The following is a 21650-nucleotide window of genomic DNA, read 5'->3' on the forward strand; positions in this document are numbered from 1 at the left end:
CCAGTGTCTTGTGCAATCAGAGCAGCTGGGGACCGTGTGCCTTGCTTAATGGCACTTGGATAAAAGGCGCTCATTAGCTTTAGCCAGACGAGGATTTCGGTTTCTCTCAGAGGACTCGAAACAGGAGCTAGCATGGCTAGCATGCTAACAACAGCAGATTATTTTGCAGGTCGGAGATAATTTAGACTGAAATTAAAGTATATAATCACCTAAGTACCATTTCTTTACCTGTAGTAGCGCAATAGAGCAATGGTTTCGCATTATTCTGCCGATCGACCGGTGGTGCTAGTGCACCAAGTACAGCAGCACCAAGAAAAGAGCTAGCTGGTAAACATAAGCTTTTGTTTGTTTACTAAAAGGTCAGAACAGAGCACCTTTAATTCCCCATTGAAATGAATGGCCAACAAATTTAGGTTTGAAATCTCCGTCCATATCCACAGAAGACTTTTAGTCCCCGCTGTGAGTGAACTGAACTTAATGTGAAAAATCGATGAAGTAGCCTTTTAACAAAAACCCAAAACAGCACTTCGACCTTCTCCCTCTGTAGTATCAAGATGTCACACAACTGTAATCCATGTGGCAAATTCCCTCCAGGCTATATTTGGTAAAGCAAATGAGAAGCTCAGATATTATGTGCAGAGTTGCAACATGAGTCCGTGGGCTATTCAGCTCAGGCTACAATTACTGTGCAGCACTGCCTACGCCAGAACCACTAAAGGACCATGAAAGTCTTGAACAAAGTGAAATCAGGATCAATTAAGAAAAAGGGGTTGATAGGTGAGAAGACTGACTTTGCCCTTTTCTCAGGGAGACAATGTAGATTAAAGGTAGGGTGAGGTGAGCTGTGGATTTGTTACTGCACCATGGGACACTTAATCATAGCGTTCATAATAGGAACCTCATTTAGTTGCCCCGGGCTCCTCTGGGCTCTGTTGCCTTAGAACAATAATGCGAGAGCAAGGAGCCTCCTTTGAAGGTGACATTTGGAGAAAAAGGTTGCCGCAATGCCACCGCAGACTTTGATAAATTATTTTTCATCAGCACAGAGCACGCTCTGCACCTGTGCATGGGTCTAATGAAAGAGGAGAGGGGCAGTGTTGTTCGCCAAAACACTGCGCGCGAGCCCGCCCGCCTGCCCCGTGCGCGTGTGTTCTTGCGTCACAGCGAGTTTGGTGTGTGCTCCAGCGTTGTGTAACCCAAGGGATTCTGTGTTTGTCCTTTTCGGCTTCCTACAAATGAGGAGAAGTTATTGAGACAGCATGGGAAACGAAAGCCAAACATGAAATACGAGTGGAGAGAATGAACAACACAGAAGGTATCCTTTTAATCATACAGTTCTTATATTTTTTTACCAAATCCAATTATCCACACATCTGAGGAGAAATTGGAGAGAAAACTCCCAGTTGTTTTGCTGCAACATGGCATTGAAGTGCACTATGTGTGAGGATATGTATTATACATTGTAACGTTGCTCTGAAAAAGCAGCTACTTCAGTCCTGAAATGTAAGAGAAAGCCAACAAGGCAATCACTGTCTCTTGAAAGCTGTCAGTGCTTAAGGCATCCACCCATCACTGGAACCCCTGCTGTGTTCTCCGCCGCGAGCCTTTATTTTCGGATGTTTTTTTTTTTTTTAATTCACACTGTCCCTCTTGACAATGATGTTGGTGTGTCTGCGCATGTACCTCATTGAGGCATTAAATGACAAGCTGGCAGCCTCAAAACAGACTTGATGGAGCGCTGGAGGGACAGCGTTGAGTGCTTCAGAATGTGCTGATGCTCAGCTCGCACCATAAATGTGCTGCAAAACAAAAGTCAAGGGATGAAGGGGCTGGTGTGATCGTAGCCTCGGGGTGCGAGGATCACACAGAAAGCTCCCACATAAGGTGCTTTACTGTTACCAGCTGCAGGAGGAAAGCTCAGCGTGGAATGTAGATAATAGACGACGATGATAATGTTCATCATGCACTTTCATTTACGCATTTTATTAGACGTATTCATATTTTTTAACCAGCTAAATGTAATGCGTGATTTAACTGCTGATTTATTTGTTTACGGCTGCATAAACAGATTTGTTTTGTTCATCGGGGGGGCAGAATAATTAGCTGCATAACAACAACATCTGACACATAAATGACTTGGAAATTGTTAAGCTAACGTGCTCAAACGTCCACAAGAGTTAGCAACGTTAGCGTTCGTTTTAAGTCGTGTTTCTGACAACCTGATGAAGATGAGGCCATTATTTCATCACCTTTTGACTTTTGACACATATCTGGCTTGCTAACTTGTCAGTCTATCGTTTGGTGCCTGGCAGGCAGCGCGCTGTGGATCTTTAGAGCTTTTTTTTTTACTAGAAACAGCTGCTTGCTGTGGCTGGAAGTGCTGACGAGAGCAGTGCAACTGAATCAAACGGTAAAGTTACGCACCATAAAACCACAATTATGAATAAAAAAACACTAAAGCACTTCATTGGGTGTGGGTGACACCTTTCACATTACACATAATTATTTCATCCGTTGGTGATATAACAATGCAGCTTTCATTTAGTTTAGATTTTAATCATTCACTTCCTTCTTGTTGCCACTTAATACAACCGCTCTGGGCTGCTACAGTACGTCTGTGTGCAATATATTATTATAACGTCAGACATTCACGAGAGCAAATTCTATCGTCCCGTACGAGACGTCCCTGACAAGCTACTTTGTCTCTCTAAAATTAGCAGCGAGATATCATAGACGCATGGATCCCTATGTGACAAATTGCTTATGTTTCCCTTTGGACTGTCTCTGGCATGTAATGATAGTCAAAAAATATCTCTGGAAAGCCTTTAAAGCTCATATTCAATGCAATGGCCAAATTAGTCATCTGGTCCCCTAGCAACTGAGCGCTCTGGGAGGAAGCTGTGCTGTGAGACGAAGTTCACATCAGTTTCTGGGATGCTGATTCTTTTTGTCCAATCGTCTTACAATCCTATACATAACATATTCACTGGATATTTCTTTAAAATATGCATAGGCCTGGTGCTTAAAACAACCAAAAGGGCTATTAATTATGGATCATGGCCCCCGCTGTTCCGTCCGGTGTCTCGCAAACAGTTGGCAGCAGTGTGTTGGCATAATGGGGGCTGTCATTTCTTCACCGGCAAACCTGAGGAGGGAAAAGGCAGGGGGATCGGGTGACAGCCAGGGAGTTAAACTTTGAAGTATATGATGGTTCCCACAAGTTGTGTTGGGAAATGTTGGAACAAATGGGTGAAAAATGGGGGCGACACAAAACATTCCTCTGTCAGCTGCACATGTGTTGTGTTTTATCTCAAGCAACTGTCAATTTAAGCCAATGGTCTATGGTGGCTAATGTCAGCTAACGATAGCAAACGTTAAATATCTATATTGCTGTGCGACTGAAATGATTCCACGATCTGCTTGTGCTTTGTTTAAACATCCCAAACATGTCAACTGGTTTGTCATAACGGGACGCGAAGACGCCATACCTCGCCAGGAGACACGCTTATAAACTCATTCCACCTAATGGTGATGTCATTAAGCAAGTGACTCAAGAGAACCATGGGAAATCAAGGGAAAATTGAAATAGCCATTATAATGTAATCGCCATGTCTTGCGACTGTGGCTGCTGTTCAGCAACACTCTCGCCTTAATGGCTCCAATAACATCGCCAACAACATCTTATCGCTCGTAATTGTTTAAGATATAACTCCAGCCTGTGACCTCAATTACAAATTTAGTTGAGTTTCATTAAAGTATATTACCGCCGTGCACTATTTAAGGGCTGAATCTATAGTTTGAGAAACCTCGCCCTCGGAGGAAATCCTCTTTTTGGAACTGAGGAACCTTGCTCGTTCCTCACTGTCGAACCCTTCAGTGCTGACTGTGATAAAATGCTGCATGAGCCCACTGCTGTGTGTGTGTGTGTGTGTGTGTGTGTGTGTGTGTGTGTGTGTGTGTGTGTGTGTGTGAGTGAGAGAGAGAGAAAAGGAGAGAGGGAGAAAAAAAACATATGTGGTGGGGAGGGTCAGGAAAATGCGGAGGGGATGTGATGGAAGGGACAGGCATGAGAGAATAAAAGAAGTGAGGGGGAAACAAAGGAGGAGAACACAACGACGAGGAATAATGGATGTGTTGATGAAAGGAAGGAGGGGCGAGATGAAGGGGAAGACGCACCGACGAAGAATAATAGATGGATATATGTGAGGAAGGGACGGGAAGCAGGTGTATGAAGGAAGGGAGAAGAGAAGGGTACATTGCAAGGGAGGGATTACCACTGGAAAGTGTATTTATATGCACTTATCCTCCACATTATCCGAGAACACTTAGCGACAACTTGACCCCAGAGTCATGTTTATATGAAAGGCAGTAATGCGGTGCCAGAGAAAGCCTGTACTTGGTCATGTTCATATTCCCCTCCCTCCATTAAAAGACTGGTGGGCCTTTTTAAACGGGTGGATGCTTAATTTACTCTACGTTAAGAATAGCGCTGTTTTTAGCAAAGAGAAGTGGTGCTAATGTACACGGCGCTATAAGAGGCACAGAAGAAGTGGATCATTCCACCAGCCTCCTGTGTTGGCTTTGTTGATGTTTGTCAGTAAACAGTAGCGTCAAACACGATTTTCCTTTAAAAAGAAATATCGAAATAAACAAATGGCTGAGCCAGGATCGCCTCACTGTCACGCTGAGACGTTCGCCTCAGAGTGAGTGAACTAATAAGCTATTATTCAACACTTCTCGCGCTATAAATAGTCTCCACTTGTCATGTCCGGGATTTGATACTAAACCCGTGGAGATCAGGCTGACAAAGAATTTGAATAAAGCTCAGAGAGACGCTTTCAATAATATCCCTTTCAAACAGCAAGTTCCTGTTTGAGGATTTTCTTTATTTGTTTGTCTGTCTGGTCCGCCGCTGCAGCTGACGAGCAGGCGCATTCATCATTTCTCATAGTGTGTCATATCAGTCGGAGGTGAGCGCCGTGGATAATCAAGTGAATCATGAGAATGGAGGAGAGCAATTCTTTGTGCATTGGGACTTTTTGTTCTCTGAATTCCCCCCCCCACGTGGCCAATTTGTCGACTGCACGCACGCTGCAGCAAGATTACACACACATACGTGCAGAAGTATGAAGACGCGTATCTCATCTGTCATCTCCTCCTGTCAATATCCTGTTGTTTGGATGCGTCAGTGCCCAATGGGAGTCTTGAGTAATGACTATGTGAAGTACTAAAGTGCATGTTTGCATCATGTTCATTTCGACCTTGAGCGGTCGTCTTTCAGGTGGCGCCACTCGTTTTCGTGTATAAATATTATTCCCAGACTGCAACGTCCTAAACAGCCCCACGGGTCAGCCGCGATGCTGTAGGAATCTCCCACTCTGCGGATGTGACGGCACACGGTAATGAGCTACCTGTAAGTGGCCTCTTGTGAGTTCACTGTGACTTATAGTTATAGTCTGTCAAATAGCCTCCTGTTAGACAAACTCCAGTTTAATAATAGCGTGATGTTTGCTTAAACTCTCCCCCATCAAACCGTGGTTGTTCAATCATAGCGTAGCAACCGGAACTACGCACGGCAGGCCTGTCGAGCTTTGGATTTCTCCAGCGGTGTGCACAGAGCCGGGAAGGGAGGTGTTCCTACGGAGTCTTATTAGAGATCCCAAAAGCAAACATACAAGAGCAAAAGTGTACATTAGCTGCAAACGTACTCCCATAGCATGTTTGTTGTTGTGGGGTTGCATATGGCATTATATATATGTGTCTTCTTCGCTGGTGAACACGCGCTTAAAGTGCTCTTGCATGATTCTTTGTGTCAGATCTGTCGATTTTTAAATGAACTCATTTACAAAACGACAGCCCCGGGAAGTGTGATAACTGTCACTGTTTGTGTCTTCCTTTAACTTCCACTGTTCTATTAAGCAGTTTAAAACAAGTGGATGACTAGAAAGGAAAAGCCTGGTGTTTTCCAACCACTTAGGATCCTGCATCAAATGCAATCGGTGATGTTTTCAAAGCCTGACCTGCCCGGAAAAAAAATGCGAAGACAGCCACACTGAGACATGTAGCGATTGTGCAATGAGGCTAAAAATAAAGTGTGAAACACAGCTCAGGTTCACAAGGTTGATTGTCTGACTAGCTTATTCGCCCGTACATTAATCTGCCTAATGTAACACAGTGTTTCCTAACGCCCTACTCGGGTTTCCAACTGCCCTGTGTGTGTGTGTGTGTTTGCGCTAAACTCCTGCACACGTGGTCCGAACGTGTGTCGTGGAAATACATGGCCCTTAATTGGATATGGTGTGAAAGAGTCTTGCAAGACTGGTGGATCTTTGGGAGTTGGTTAAGTGGTTTCATGGGGCCCGGAAATATAATTTTGGTGGGTTTAAAAAGTGGATTGTTGCAGCCCAGTGTGCTGACGGTCTGTCCTCGCTTCCTTACAGAATGTAAGTTTTGTTTTCGGCTTGACCTGTTCTGTTCTTTTGAGAGAAAAGTAAAAGTTTCTCAACTCAACAGAGAAACGTGAAAGCTAAAGACTCGGGGGGGGGGGGGGGGGGGGGGGGGAAGAACAAACTCCAGTTTGGAGGAAAAGATTAACATATTTGGGAATAATGAATGGTTTAAATGAATTATTCACAATGACAGCTAAATAATACCTGTTTCATTATCTTCAGCAGGTGTGCAATTCTGCCAGAAATGACGGTGGCATTCCTGAACTCAAATATTGCTCACGAGGAAGCAATTATGTACAGAGCAACTCTGAATGTTGAAACTTTTGAAGAGCCTGAGCTTCAGAGGCTAATAGGGCTTGTGGACACAAACACGGTGCAACAGAGCGGAACAGCCCTCGCTGTCGGAAAGAAATTGGGCAGATAAGTTGCGAGGGGGTTTTGAAAAACAACCACTCGCCAACTTAAACCCTTTTATACCCCGGCTCCACCGCTGCACATCCCTCCCTTGTTTATCCATTTCATGCAACACCATCCCAGGTGGATATCCATCCACACAGGTCCAATTTTACACCCTCGCTGTCGAGACTTAGGGGACGTGATTATCCATTCGCTTCCTCCGAGGGATGACTGGAAAAAGAAGGATGGGAAATCTGAAACACGGGCAAAACGTGATACTCTTACATCGCACACGGCGGGGCATTAAGAGACACTCAGGTGGCTAATGCTCTGGGGCTCCTCCATTCAGCCGTGTTCTTAAGTGGTAGGCCCCCCACCCCTCAGGACCGCCGGAGTGAAAACCTTCTTTTCAGCCTCAGCAAGACCTAAACATGTTTAAGTGCTTAATCCCAATTAATCTGGAGTTTACAAGAAATCCTTTGTTACTCCACTGATTTAGCTTAGTGGTCCTAATCCCTTGACAATAAGTGCAGGCGTCAGCACACACCTTGTTTTTACAAAGATCAGTGTTGGTTACAAGGGTTTATAAGGAGAGATAAAGGTATTTATTCTGGTAATTATAGCTGTACAAAATCGTTTATGTAAATAAAGTTATAGGACTTTGAAGAGACATATTTAAAACATTGATAATGAGGATTAATTAAATAACGGAACAGCAGAGTCCAGGATATCCTGGCTTTTTAGTCCTTAATGTACTTACAAATCCCAAACTACTTGAGCCTACACTTCCCATGATGCATTTGAATAGCTTTCACCAGACCCTGAACGCCCATATCTTTGAAACTCATCGCCCTCAGTTTGCAAGGCGGACTTTCCATTATGACTTCGTAGTCTCTAAGCACAAGCGGAGATAACCTGATGACATCGTCAGACTTTAGCGCGCTCCTCCAAAAGCTACAAAAACATGATACAGCTCTTTTCACAGGCTTTGCAGTTCTCCTCATATCGAGCATACTGATCTTTTAAAGCTTGAAATAAAATATACAGAGTGCCCCTTTAACCACAGAGTGTTCATACCACTTGTTTGCATATGGAATTTGAAGGAAATGACTAACGACACATTGTCATTTACTTGGTACAATATTGGGTTAAGTTGGCAAAGGATCAGCAGACATATCCTGCTGACTAAGCTTGTAAAACTCTTGATTCTAGGCAGGTAATGTGCCTCAGATTACCGTGAGAAAATAACCTCTGCAGCCCTGCCACACGCGTACAACAAAAGCACACCCCTGCAGTATAATGTTCTGCTCTCAAATGATAATTAACAATTTAATGTCACGGCATATAATTGCAGACGAGAGAAATTAATCACATTATCTTCATTTCATAGAGGCTCTCGTGTGTCCAAACAAAGACTAGAGCACTCGTGCGACGCTGCGTGTCTATTTACGTCCCGCGTGGGTTTATAAGACGCGGAAACTAACTTGTCCTTAATCCCCATCTATAACCAGAGCACTTATTCATCCAACCTCATTTATTTAACCTTGTTTACTGTACAGCTGCATTTGAATAAGTGGGGCTTTATGTTTCATGCTGTGGACAGTTTGACATTAGCAGGGACATTAAGGATGGATTGATGCTGATGGGACAGCATTAATATCCACCCACCTACTTGCTCCACCCACCCGACCTGTCTGGGTGTCCAAACCAGTGATCCGTCTTGATTTGATTAAACATATCCAAAGATGAGAAGGAGACCAGGAGTGAGGGTGAAATACAAGCAAACCAGGCTTAACCCTAATTAACCCTAACCCTAATTGTCTTTAGTCATTCAACTTGTATTATTCTTGCATCATAATCTTTAAATATTTGTGAAGCAACACAAACAAAGCTTTCACATACATCATCAGGAGACGCATTTTCTTCTTCGAGGCACTTGACTTGTTTTGTAACCTTTTAGAAAAGGCAAAAAAAAACCTCCTCAAATAACATATGAGTCACACGGCTCCTTCAAAGGGAGACAAAACGCTGCTCTCCACATACAAGTCTGCATGTGCATGCGCGTCCTAATCCTCACACACACACACACACACACACCGAGGCGGCTGCTTGAGTGACGCAGGAAGCTAGCGTTTTATTCTCTGCGCGAAACAGGATTTGGTGTCACTTTTGGTATAAAGTGTAAGATACGGTCATGTGGAGAGTCGGTTCAGCGCCTCTCCAATGGAAGATCTGTGTGTGTGTGTCCTCAGTGAACACAAATATTTCTCATATTTAAAGTGCTAATCTAGAATGTCCAGATGTCTCAGACTGTGTAATCACATGATTCATTACGATTCGCTCGGCCGGGATATTTGAATGCATTACCGCTGGGAAAATAACGAATAAATATGAGATAAAACATGGCTTCCTGCACTTCCACACAGTTATTACAGTGTCCGACGCTATGATCGAGATGATTTACATCCAGTGAGGTGATGTCCTCCATTGATTCTTTTTCCCCATATGCTTCATGTGTTTTAGCGAGTAAATGAAATGAACCAGATCACATCTGAGTCATAAAACAAAGGCCTGTAGGCTTCCTGGTGGCTCAGCTGGCAACTACACGTGACATTATGAGTTTAAAATCTGGCCAACAATTGCAACATTCAGCCTCGGGAAGCCTGTGGTCATTGCAAACGGGAAAGTAGGACAAAATGCTGCAGTAGCAACATAAAACATAAAACAAGGCTTAAATAACTTGTTTTCTCCAATATTCTATTTCAAGCAAATGTGATGTTTTTTCAGCGGCGATGCGGCCGCTGTACCTCTCAAGTCAGCCAGATAATGAATAAGATAATCACGGCTTTGTACAAGAACAACAAGAGAAAAAAAAGAAGAGTCTATTCATCTTTGCAACGCTCTCCACTCATTATTCCAGCAATCTGAGAACATAACATTTGTGAAAACATCTGCAGTGAGAGGAAATGATGCATTCATTCAGTGGGTGCTGAATGGGAGTTAATTATACTGCGGAGGGCACACTTTGAGTCAAGGTCAGTTTTTATTAATTGAGGCGTTTGATTATTTAACACAATCGTGCTTTTCATTAAATGGTGTGGGGCAAAGTTACAAGCAGCTTTACTTTACCAAAATACTTTTACTTTTCATGCTACGTCCCTCCAGCTTTGCATTATTGCACTTCATTTTAATCAACATCATGACAATGACAATACATTACTTCCATAAAGTTAAATTCTCACCTAGTTTAGCTCTAAAATTGGTGTACATTTAAAGTATTAAACTGAGATAACCTTGATGACATCATCTCTACAAATGTAGTATACTCTTATCAGGCCAGTGGATTTGAACTACTTGCACTGTGTGGTGCGACCTCCACCTTCCACGCTTATATTAACTATAAACTCAACAGCCCATTGCACCTCCAGCAGCCCTCTCTACTCCACTTCACAAGATACAGTCACCCCCAGCCTTCCCTGCTCCTGCGGTATTTTGCTGTATGAGGTGATATTACTACCTCCGTGCTGATTCAACACATATAATGCAGCCTTATGCCCAAAGGCTTTGAAATAACCGCGTCAATCTGTAAGAGAACTCTGCACTGTAAATCACCCTGAGCTGGTCCGATAGCTACGACCAAAACAACCAACACAGTTCATTGCTTGCACAAATTCAGCTCAAACTTTAATTTGGCGAGGCTCCAACAATGCTCCAGCTGTAAGGGCATCGGGGATGATGCAAGTCACGCTGCGATCGTGAAGTTAGGTGCGATGACTTGAGTCTGGGCGTGTTTTGACATCTGACCACGGACAACAGATGCAAACTCTTCTTCTTGTCAAAACTCTTCTTCTTGTTGATCGATGTCCCTGCAAATGAGTCACTTCCATGAAAAATGTCAAATATTCCTGGTATCCTTACAAAAGTAGTTGTAAAGAATTAATATAGCAACTCTTGTTGGACACAGGAACATGCAGTAATGGCAGCGATTACAATGAAAGTTAGAGCAATTACAACATTATTTATAGCTCTCATTACAGCCAGTAGAATAGAGGCATGTCAGGTCTTGCCAGCGAGGGCTCCAGCCGACAGATAAACTGAAATCTACTAAATAAAGCTTCCAACACCTGCCAGACTGCGCAGGTGAGGACAGTGGTTCAGAAGCGGCGGCGGCGGCGGCAGCTCATCGAGCTTCCTGGAGGTGCCGTGGCCCTAATTTAATGTGATGTGTGTTCAACGTGACCATCTGTGATGGGTCGTGCACACAACCGCCGCCACGAGCTTCAAAGTCACTGAAAAGATGCTCCGAACAATACTCTGATGACACTTGCGTTTTAATTAATTTTTATTGTAATTTCATTTTGATGGTGAGTGATGTAGATCACGTGACGTGATTAACGGGGGTCTGACCCGGTGCCCCCCCAGCCCCCCCCCTGTGTGTTTAGTCAGACCCATCACAGAGCAGGGATTAAACCCAGTGTGCTGCTTTAAGAACTGTCATGTTGTTTACAGTGGAGGCTTTCATTGCACTCTTTTCTTAATCCCGTCTCCTCCTCTGCTCTCTTGAAAAGGCACGCACAGCATTGTCAGTGTCTCGCAATAAAAGTGGCCAAGATTTCACTTTGATCTAAAACCCCTGGAGATTCGGAGTTGGCTGCGGTTTAGTTGTGCATCTGGGATACAATAAGTCATCAATGATGTTTATTACTCGTAAAAACTCTCTCCGGGCTAATACTGAAAGACAGTACGCGCCAGTGTATAAACCTTATCAATGGAAGGGAGTTTAGAGGGTGACTTTTGATTTGTTTACAGCCAGACACACTTAAAGTCCACATGTGTTGCATTAGTACATTGTCTTTATTTCCCTACATTAAAGGGAGACTAATGTTTGCTGAGGACATTGTGTAAAAGTATTCAGTTACGCAGCAATATTAACTCAGATGTAGTCACAGCCAGAAAGGTTGTACGAGCACAATCTTTGAGGGAGTGCACACGTTATTGCTCATCATTGCTTCTTTTTATTTGTTTTCAATGTGTCTAAAAAGTTGCATCACTTCAGGCCAAAACAACAATTCATCATTTATTGCTACTGACACATAGGACCTTCGTATACCTTCCACACACACATGCCAAATGTGACATGTGACACAAGCAACATTCTAACTCCTCCTCAAGAATACAATATTTTAATTTCTAAAATGTAGTTCAATGACAGCTAGTTATTATGAGTCACTCTTTTCTTCATCACACCATTTAAGGTCAGCTCAATTTGCCTCTGCCAGAAAACACAGCAGCCCTCTTTCCCCACCTGGTGGCGCTTCTGTGCCATCGCACCCTCACTCCACGCCGTAATGCTGGCCTGGAAAAATGTTCAGCTATTTCACGCATCATTAACGTGCATCAATGCTGACAATAATAATGAGGATAATTGGATTTTAAATGAACTCAGTTCATAATTTGTTCCAGAGATTGATGGGGATTATTGATGTGTGTGCCCTCCCACCAGCCCAGTATTAGTTTACACTCGTGTCTCACCAGTTTCCTTGTCTTTGTCTTCAAATCAAACCGGAAGCTGTGTATTTACAGACGACGGTCACCTGCTCATTCAGTGGAAACAGGTGTGCATCCTAAGGGCCTCCATGACTGTGAAGGTACAACTACCCTGCAGTGCATTACATTCTATTAAAGCGTGTGCTTTAATTCAGCAGTAAATGAAAGAGCTTGAATTTAATAAACTGTTTTGTGCGCCGTCCCATGAAGTGGAAATGTGGCCGAAGATGAGCAGGTTACAAGGTTACAGATTTATTTATTTTGAACACAGGGTTGCACAGTGAAATGGAAATTACAGCAGCTTCACACATAAAAGTAATATTTAAATTAGAATATAAGGTCAAATTGATTAAAATTTTTACAGTTACTTATTCAAAGTTTACTATTGACCTGGGAAAGTAACCTTAGTAACTGTGCTTGAGCTGGATCTTCATTAGCAGATGGAGTTTTTGCTGTGTGATTATAGTGTAGCTAACTATTTGAAATTACTGTCAGATCATCCACGTGTATGGATTTATTTGCGGCGTGTGCTACTACTTTACATGCTTCTTCTTCCTGCTCCATTTTTGGTCACAGAATGTGTTCACATTTCTTGGATTACAGTGTTTTATTATGTCTAAAAATGTGTGCTGGAAGTATGTACAGAAATAAGCAAAATTAAATAAATGAGCGACTATCCAGACTTCTCGTTGCTTTTCTTTTCTTTCTTTCTCTACATGTGCAGGCCTGTAATGTCGCCTTCTCGCCACTAGAGGTCGCCAAAGGTCACATATGACTGAAAGACTTTCAATGTCACTTGTCCAATCTAAAAGGATTTATTACATGTTGCCATCCTTCTACATAATGTGAGGGCTGTTTATAATATTGTTAGGATTGGATCCATCTTGAGGAGATAAATCACCACAGATGGATGAAGAAAAACAACAAAATCTCCTCCACAAGGGTGCATTCTTCATCATGTTGTTCTTCTACACTGCTTACCTTTTGTGTTTCAACCAGACAGTTTTTTTTTTAAGCATCTTGCAGATCACAGGGTAATTATTTAGCGTTCGCCTGAGATCACAGATCTGCTTTATTCAGTGTTTTCCTCATACTCGGCGCCCATGTGCATCCCGCAGAGCTGCCACCGTAAACATAGAGCGCCATCCATCTAAATAATTACTGGAATTAGTTTCTCTGTGTTGCATAGCTCCACTATCGTGTCACTCTGCTATCACTGGTGCTACTCGCCCTAATTACAGTAGGAAACAATTACACCTTCACTTTCAGCAACATTCACTGAACCAAGCTGTTAGCAGTGCAGGCAGTCGCAGCTGTCAGAACATCAGCAGGCATCCTGCTGTACAAGCGTTTCACGCTCGCAGAATTATTGACTGTTTTTTATTTTTTTTATGTTCATAACTGGGTTTTTTTTCCTGTGAAGCCTAAAGAAATCTCAAATAGTACTTTTGGTTCTGACCTCGCTGAGATGCACTGCGTGGTATACTCAAGTTTAAACCCACACACGCCCTTTAGAGGATGGCAAATTGCAAATTGTGTTTTTAGAAAGTCTTCTGCGTGTCTACATTTCCTCTCCAAGAGGATTACAAATTGATGCATACCCACACATCATTTAGCACCGGAAGAAGGATACAAAGAAGTGCTTAATTTCTTCGTGTTGGCTAACCATCTCTGTGAAAGACATTTTCTTTAAATAATAAAAGAAAGATTATATTATATTATAATTCTGCCTGATAATGTTTGTGGTTTTACAGTTTCATAATGGAACGGTTTGAAGTGAAGAAGGTCAGAGGAAACCAAAAGCCACTTTGTCAATGTTTGAATTGATCATTGGAAAAGCCAGAATGTCCCTGCCAGATGATCTAAGAAGTGTGATAGAGTGTGACATGTTTAATTAGCGGGTCAGAAAGGTACTCAGGAGAAAGGCCATGAAGGGCTTTACAGACACAATGAATAATGTCATAATCAATTCTGAGACTAACCATAAGTTATTGCAGATATCTAAGAACTGGTGTCATAATAAAAACTAGCTCTGAGAGAAAAGTCCAACGCACTTCTCAAGCCTTTGGATTAAGGTATTAGTTGAATGTATTTAAATCAAACAAGTCATAGTAATGACTTTTTGAAATTAAGATCTATTTTATTAAACAACTTTAGGGGTTGAATGGGAGATTTTCAAATTGTTGTTCAAATATGGACTGTAGTGGTGGAATTAAAAACATTTTGAAACATGTCCTTTTTGGACCTTTTATAAAAATTGTATCTGATAGGACAACCTTTATAATATTTAAAATCAAGTAGAATTTCTACCTTCAATTTGACCTTTTGACTCCAATAAGTAAAAACAGCGCCCCCTCGTGGTTTAACGGTTGATAAATGTGACGCAGTGTGCGCGCTCACACTGCTTCACACACGGAGTGGCTCTCGCGCCTGACCCGGAGAGAAGACAGCTGACAGACAGACAGACGCTTTACTTTCAGTTAAACATCAGTTTAAACTACTGTCATGCCGCTACAACACTGTGACGGCCGCTTACTTTGGAAAAGAAACTCAAGTCACGTGTGACTGGTCTCTCACACACAACTGTAGAAAGTTAACAAGATTTAAATGAACACACCTGGAGATGTAATTAGCCTAACGTGCGTTAACTGCGGTGCCAGTGTCCGCTGACGTGCTGTTGTAAGCCTAGCTTGCAGCGATGGGGAGACGGACATGAGGACTTTTGTCAACAATGTGACCTTCATGTGCAAGTGGGACATTATTTGACATGGAGGCTTCTTCTACAATGAGAGAAAGAAGCGAGGAGGTCAGAAATGTAAGTCAGATACACCTGTCTGTCTCGTTGCTAGTTTCCCTCGTGGCTAACTGTCTCTCTGCTGCTGTCTGTCTGTCTGTCTGTGTGTATTTGCTGCTTGCTGTGTTTGGAGGTTTCATTATGCAATGTGCAATGCAATCTTTTATTGTCTGTACACTGAAGCTGCTGTCTGCAAAACATGGACATGGACATGTCAGGAATAATGTCATAGTTTTAAACTGGTTGCATGTGGTCAGTGTGATATAATTAACTCCTGCATTTATTATGTATTTGATTTACTACAATTTGTAATAGTCAATTACTATATGTATGCTCAGGACAAGAAATATTAGTGTACTACATACATGCTAGAGGTACTCTCCTCCACAAGGGGCGACTGAAACGATACCAAGGAAGACATATGTGCCAAGAGTTGTGGACGCCTATGGTTCTGGCCTCAGACAACCAATGGGAAGAGGTGGGGGAGTCTGTGAAATCTGTTTGGCTTGGAGGCGGGATGAGGCTGTGGAACTGCTAGAGCAGTGGTCTTCTCTATTTTCTACACGAGAGCCACATTGATGGGACAAAGTCAATAGGAGAGCCACTTGCCACAAAGTATGAAAAGCATGTCTGCTTATTAATCTGTCATCCCATCCGTAACATACAATATGCAATGCAGTCAACCAATACGTTCATTGAAAGCAGCATTACCTTAATACTGGGATGAGCGGAAGCATGCATGCATCTCCTTGACTTTCTTCATGTCATATTTGTAGTTTGTTGTTGCAATCCTCGTGAGGTGTTGAAGATGTTCATTGGTAAGGCGGTTTCTTTGTTTCCTCTTTATAGAGTACATGGTTGAGACAGTTGACTCACAAGTGTATGTGCTCACAAAGGACACATCACTTTTTGCACAAGTGGCTTCAAAGTGGGAACATCTTCCTCGGACACCAAACTCTAGAAGTGACCAACATATAGGTACAACAAGGTATATACAGGACAGTTGTTTTGTTCTGAAATGCTCTGATTGCATTCAGCATGTTGCTTGGAAGCTTATCTCTTCCTTGAAGTTGCAAGTTTGAGAGTGTTCAGGTGACAGGTTGATGTCAGTCAGAAAGGCCAGCTGTGTGATCCAGTTTGGGTCTTCCAGCTCTGGCTCCTGTTTTTCCTTTTGCTGTCCAGGAAAGTGCGAATCTCAGGGAGGAGGCTCAGAAACCGTTCAAGCACTTCTCCGCGGGACAACCATCTCACCTCGCTGTGCATCACTAAACCACCATACTCGGTGTCATAGTCGTCAATGAACTTTCGGAACTGTCTGTGGTTCAGCGCTCTAGAGACGATAATGTTTTGGAATATACCAAATGACTTCTCTTGAAACCAGAGCGGGTTTGTTTGCACATTAAGCACAAAGGGTTCGACTCATGGAGGACAAATAACAATTCCTGTCCACTTGTCTTGAAATGTCCTCTGCTCGTTTGTGTGGCTCGTACCTTTTGTTTATAACGGGAGCAGCTGTTGTCTGTCCACAAACCACATCTCCAGCATCTTCCTCTCGATTTGCATTGGTTGGATTCTCCAAAGACAAATCTGAATTTCCTCGTTTGTCACGCTTTGTTTCTGTCCACCTGGTGTGCAACTTCTTTTGGTAAGAAATCGATCCACTTTACGTCTGTAGAAACACACGCGAACTAGCATGTAATGGTGAAACGAGTCGACCGGAGCCAAGCTAACGCGAGTATGAAGTGCCAGGTTGGTCGTAGTATCCTCCAATTTAAATGCTCCAATTTAGCGATATAAATATTTTTAGCAAATGTTAAATATCTTGTTTCTAGTCTATATTTTCATTTTTTATCTATTATTATTATATATTATTTTTAGGCTAATAGAGTAGACTGTTTCAGTGTTTTAATGGGTTGTATGTAATAGCTAGTGATGGCGATATGAAGCTTCATGAAGTATTGAAGCTTTCATCCAATTGGTTAGCTCATGGGCCGAAGCTTCATGGTGCTTCATTTGCTCTACTGCGCCATCAAGTGGACAATAAATGTAAAACCGGCAGAGTGATTATAATGGCATGTCTTAGGTGTGTGTGAAGCAGTGAACCTCTTCAGCCAATTATTTAGAAAATGGGTTCATTACTTGAAGCTTCTGGCGAAGTGCAAGGCTGCAGTAGATGTAAAGTATCTTTGCCCTAAAGATTATTTGACGCACACATATAAGACTGAATATAATGTTCTATTTAAAAATTAAGATTGATGATTGTGTTATTGAGAAGAGAGTGCCTGGAAAAACAAATTGGGCTTTTTACGCCTTCAAATATATATGTATGTGTGTATATCTATCTATCTATCTATCTATCTATCTATCTATCTATCTATCTATCTATCTATCTATCTATCTATCTATCTATCTATCTATCTATCTATCTATCTATCTATCTATCTATCTATCTATCTATCTATCTATCTATCTATCTATCTATCTATCTATCTATCTGAAGTTATTTGGGGTTTGAACTGGAAAAAAAAAAGACATCGCTTTGAGAAACTGGAGTGGACATTTTCCACTATTGTCTGAGCATTACGACCCACTAAGTGAAATAATTCCTCATGATGACTGCACTGTTTCTGCCCAACCGTTATGTCTAATTCCTAATCTACCAAGTATCACTGTAGAACAAGTCTATAAAGTGCGCTTTGAGATGTCTCTGTGTGCATGTGTGTTGTAATGGAGATAGAGACAGATGGGGAGCTTAACGCAAGTAAAGTTGTCTTAGATCTGAGCTCTCTTGCCCACTCCAGCATGTGGGTGGAATGGGAGGAAAGGAACAGATTGATAATGACTTGTAAGGGAATTGTGAGTGCTTCTGCACACCATGCAAGCAGATTTTCCTCAGCTGGAAGAGGTTGGTTTTTCGTCAGTGAGACATTTTTAAAAGGGTTATGGGGTATTAAGGAAGAGAATGGTGTTTACAATAAGAACTGGTCGTAAATCAATTTGAAATGGCTATGGGTGTCAAAACGGCTCAGGATTCTCTTGGCTTACGAGGTGACTTAAATCTAATTTCCGCTATCACGGAGCAGCTGTTGGTTTAAGTGTATCCTCTACACGCTGTAAACAAACAGGACTTCTTTTGATATTCCTCTCACTGACCGACTGGGTTTCATAACATAAATAACACATTTACAAGTCAATAAATCTTGTATTTACCCCTTCAATCTTTTATTGAAAGAAGTGGAATTTATAAGGTGAAACTTTTCACTTGTTTCAGCATGCAACAAATACTGGAACATCTGATTTGCCTTATTTTCAGATGTGATAAATTTACCTATAATAGGTGTATAAATCTAAAGCTACTTTTTTTTATTTATTTTTTTATAAGTATGCCAATTTATGCGTCAAGGACACAATATAATCCAATAATCTTTTCAATGTGTCGTACCTCCGCTGTCACTTTGTATTTATTGTGTTTTTGAAAAAATAAATGTGGACACTTATGCCACCAACATTGTATCCTTTGCTGTTTTCACAAAGTCATGTTTCGGCATTTGCAAATAACTCAAAATAAGCGCAAGCAACGGCAATAAGTCATAAAACCAATACTCGGTTATGTTTGAAGACACGTCGGGTGAAATCAGTGACGGGGACATGCAGCCCAGATGTTTGGATGCTATTCAATTGAAAGTCTCATATAGCCATTTGGTAAACTAATTGTCTTGTCATGCAGCTTTCGTGTTTAATATCCAGTATATTATGTATTTAATTTAATCCGGCCTGCATCTCCAGTTATTTCAAAAGTAATTGCAGATGCAGGCAGTGTGGAAATTGTAATGTTGCATGGGTATATCATGCATGTCGTCCTGTATCTCCATGTGCTCTCCTTCCTGTCTGCACCGCTGTACTCTATTTGCTACTGGCACCAAGGCTGTGATGTAACATCGAAGCTTGGCACTTACGTAAAACAGATGCTCGCACACAGAAAACAGTTCTGCCGACGCAAAATGTGAAACTTTAGGAGAATATACAGTTGGTTTAATAGCACCTTCAGGTGTCTTGCAGTTTGCAAATTGCCCCAAAGTCAGATTTGAAACAGCTGTTCCTCTATCGAACCAGGAGATGGCGACATTCCCCTCAAAAAACAGCATGTGGATTTGTTTCTGTGCTGCTAACATTCATATTATTGATAGACTGCTCCATGTACAGTGGCCATGAATGTGTTAACACCTTAAAAGACCTTTTGTGTGGTGGGAAGTTGCCCACCTACACCATAATTGAACCGATTTTCAAAATGGAATAGGAGAACAAATTGCATGTTTACGTTTTAAAGTCCCACGTCTTTGAAATATATTTAGCATGTGTTTAGAAGTCTAATGCTGACACGTCGATATAACAGGTTGCATCCAATTAGCATGAAATTGCAGTTTCTGGAAGTTTTGCCCGACAGCTAAAATAGTCGACTTCTATGAGAAAGAAATCTCAAATTTCATCTATAAAAGTTTCAAGTTCCTTCTTGTTTTCTGGGACTCCCTAAAGCAACTCAGATTGGGCACCAATATGTGTATATACAAGGTAATAAAAGGAGGGTTTTAGAGAGACAAGAACTTCTTCAGAGAATGATGGATTCAGAAAGCAGACTCCTTGGGGAGAGAGGGAGAGAGAGAAGTGGGGGGGAAAAAGGCTCTCTCTTTGGGAGGCCGACCAGAAAACGATTTCTGCTGAAAGACAGTCGAGAGAAGAAGAGAGGCCGCTGTTGGGAAGGAGGGGACGCAAAGTATGTTGTGAAGCTGGTGGCTGTGTGACTGTGTGAGGCCGTCAGTCAGCACACAGTTAGCTGGAGGACTCCTACTGACCAGCCCCTTTGCGGATTGACACCCCCTTTTGTGTAGCAGTGAAGCATTGTGGGAGTGTGGGACTTGGGACTCCAATCACGTTCTTAGAGCCACTACAGAGGTATTTCACCCACTGCCAGACACGTACACACACACAACGGATAGCTTAGTCCTGACTTGTGTTGGATGTTGGATTGGCACTGCCATTGTGTGGCACTGAAGCGATCTGGGACTGCAGACTTGGAACATGCACACACATCCAGGCATGCATGTTTATGTACAGCTGCCAGACAGCAAATGAACAGCTTCAGTTGGAGAGGAATTAAGAGGCAGCGGCTGAAGCATCGGGGACCATTACAGCAGAACAAGTCTTCCAGACATTATACCCAGGTCTCTGTAATTTCCCCATCAATCTGAAGTCTGTGTTTGGCACAGACTCTATAGTAAGGCAGCACGGTGTAGGGGAAATATGAGATGGCGTTGCTGAATACATATATATTGTTTCCTCTAAATAAACGTGTATTAAAATGCTCTGCTTTCAGTATACTGCTTAAGTGCAAGGAAATTAGTTCCATTTTTTTTTTATTGAACTGAACACAAAAGGCACTAATGTAAAAAATGATTGTAACATTTGAAAGTGCAGTTTTCTACTTTAATACACATTTTCAACTAACTCCAAAAATCCCTGAATGCAATATTGCAGTCTCGATGTGCACATTAGACGTAGCAATGACGATAAAGAAATTCTATATTGTGCTGCCCAACTCCATTACTGAGGTAGAACATTACAGACAGGATAAAAGGGAGACACACTTCAGTCTTAAACAGCATTAATATATGCCTGTGGCTTATCTGTCATGTTGTAATAAATGGCTTGTCCCCAGAAGACAACATGACATCATGTTTAGATATTAAGCACAGCTGTGGAGGCAATGGACTGTGCAGTTTACAATATGTAACCGAAGAAATGGGGAACAACCAAACAAGAAAAACGGATCTTTCAAGTACAGACTACAAAGCCCAAAATGCAATGCATCCACAATCCTTCATGGGGGATTTCTTTGTAGGGTGCTTTTAGGAGTCGAAGTGAGTTTGTCATTTATTTACTAAATGCCTACAGCGAGGTTTTGTGCAGGTAAAACACATTAGTACGGCTAAAAACGAGACTTTTGCTCATGTATTTTAAGGCGTTCCTGTGCAGAGAAAAGCAGAACATTTATTGCAGTGCTACATAAGCACAAGAGTTGCTCAGATAAGCTTCCTTTTATATCCTTTTCATCCTCTCCCTTCAGTGCTGATATAATCGCATCCATCACTTGATCATGCGACTTCATGACGATTCTTATGTCTAAGCAATTACAGAACATAGCCCAAGAGATCATCGCGCGTGTGTCGCCCATGCTACAGCTTAAGTAAGGAACTTGGCCTGTTTTTTGTCTCGCGCAGACATGTTTTGATGGAAGCCCCCCATCTCTAATAAACACATTTAGCCAACACGAGCTCACCTCCGTTCTCTCTTTGGGGACTGGAAAAAAGCCCTTATGGGAAATGTATGAAATCATAACCTGCAATTACAAGTAGATCAGGCGGGTTGAGAGCAATATGGGCTGTATTACAGGGCCTCATCAGGAAACC

The 21650-nt window shown here is 42.1% G+C and overlaps 2 protein-coding genes across 10 annotated transcripts in view; one reads left to right on the forward strand and one right to left on the reverse strand.

The window, feature by feature from the left end:
* slitrk5 (SLIT and NTRK like family member 5) overlaps positions 1-21650 on the reverse strand; it is a 427390-nt gene that overhangs the window by 206687 nt on the left and 199053 nt on the right. The gene's annotated exons all lie outside the window — the stretch shown is intronic.
* The window catches only part of spry2 (sprouty RTK signaling antagonist 2), a 350030-nt gene continuing 343193 nt past the window's right edge, over positions 14814-21650 (forward strand). For all 9 annotated transcript variants that reach the window (XR_003833277.1, XR_003833276.1, XR_003833275.1 and 6 more), the window contains exon 1: positions 14814-15207. The gene's annotated coding sequence lies outside the window, so the exon portion shown is untranslated. The remainder of the gene's footprint in view (positions 15208-21650) is intronic.

The sequence above is a fragment of the Cottoperca gobio genome, chromosome 2 (assembly GCF_900634415.1).
Source record: "Cottoperca gobio chromosome 2, fCotGob3.1, whole genome shotgun sequence".
NCBI lineage: Eukaryota > Metazoa > Chordata > Actinopteri > Perciformes > Bovichtidae > Cottoperca > Cottoperca gobio.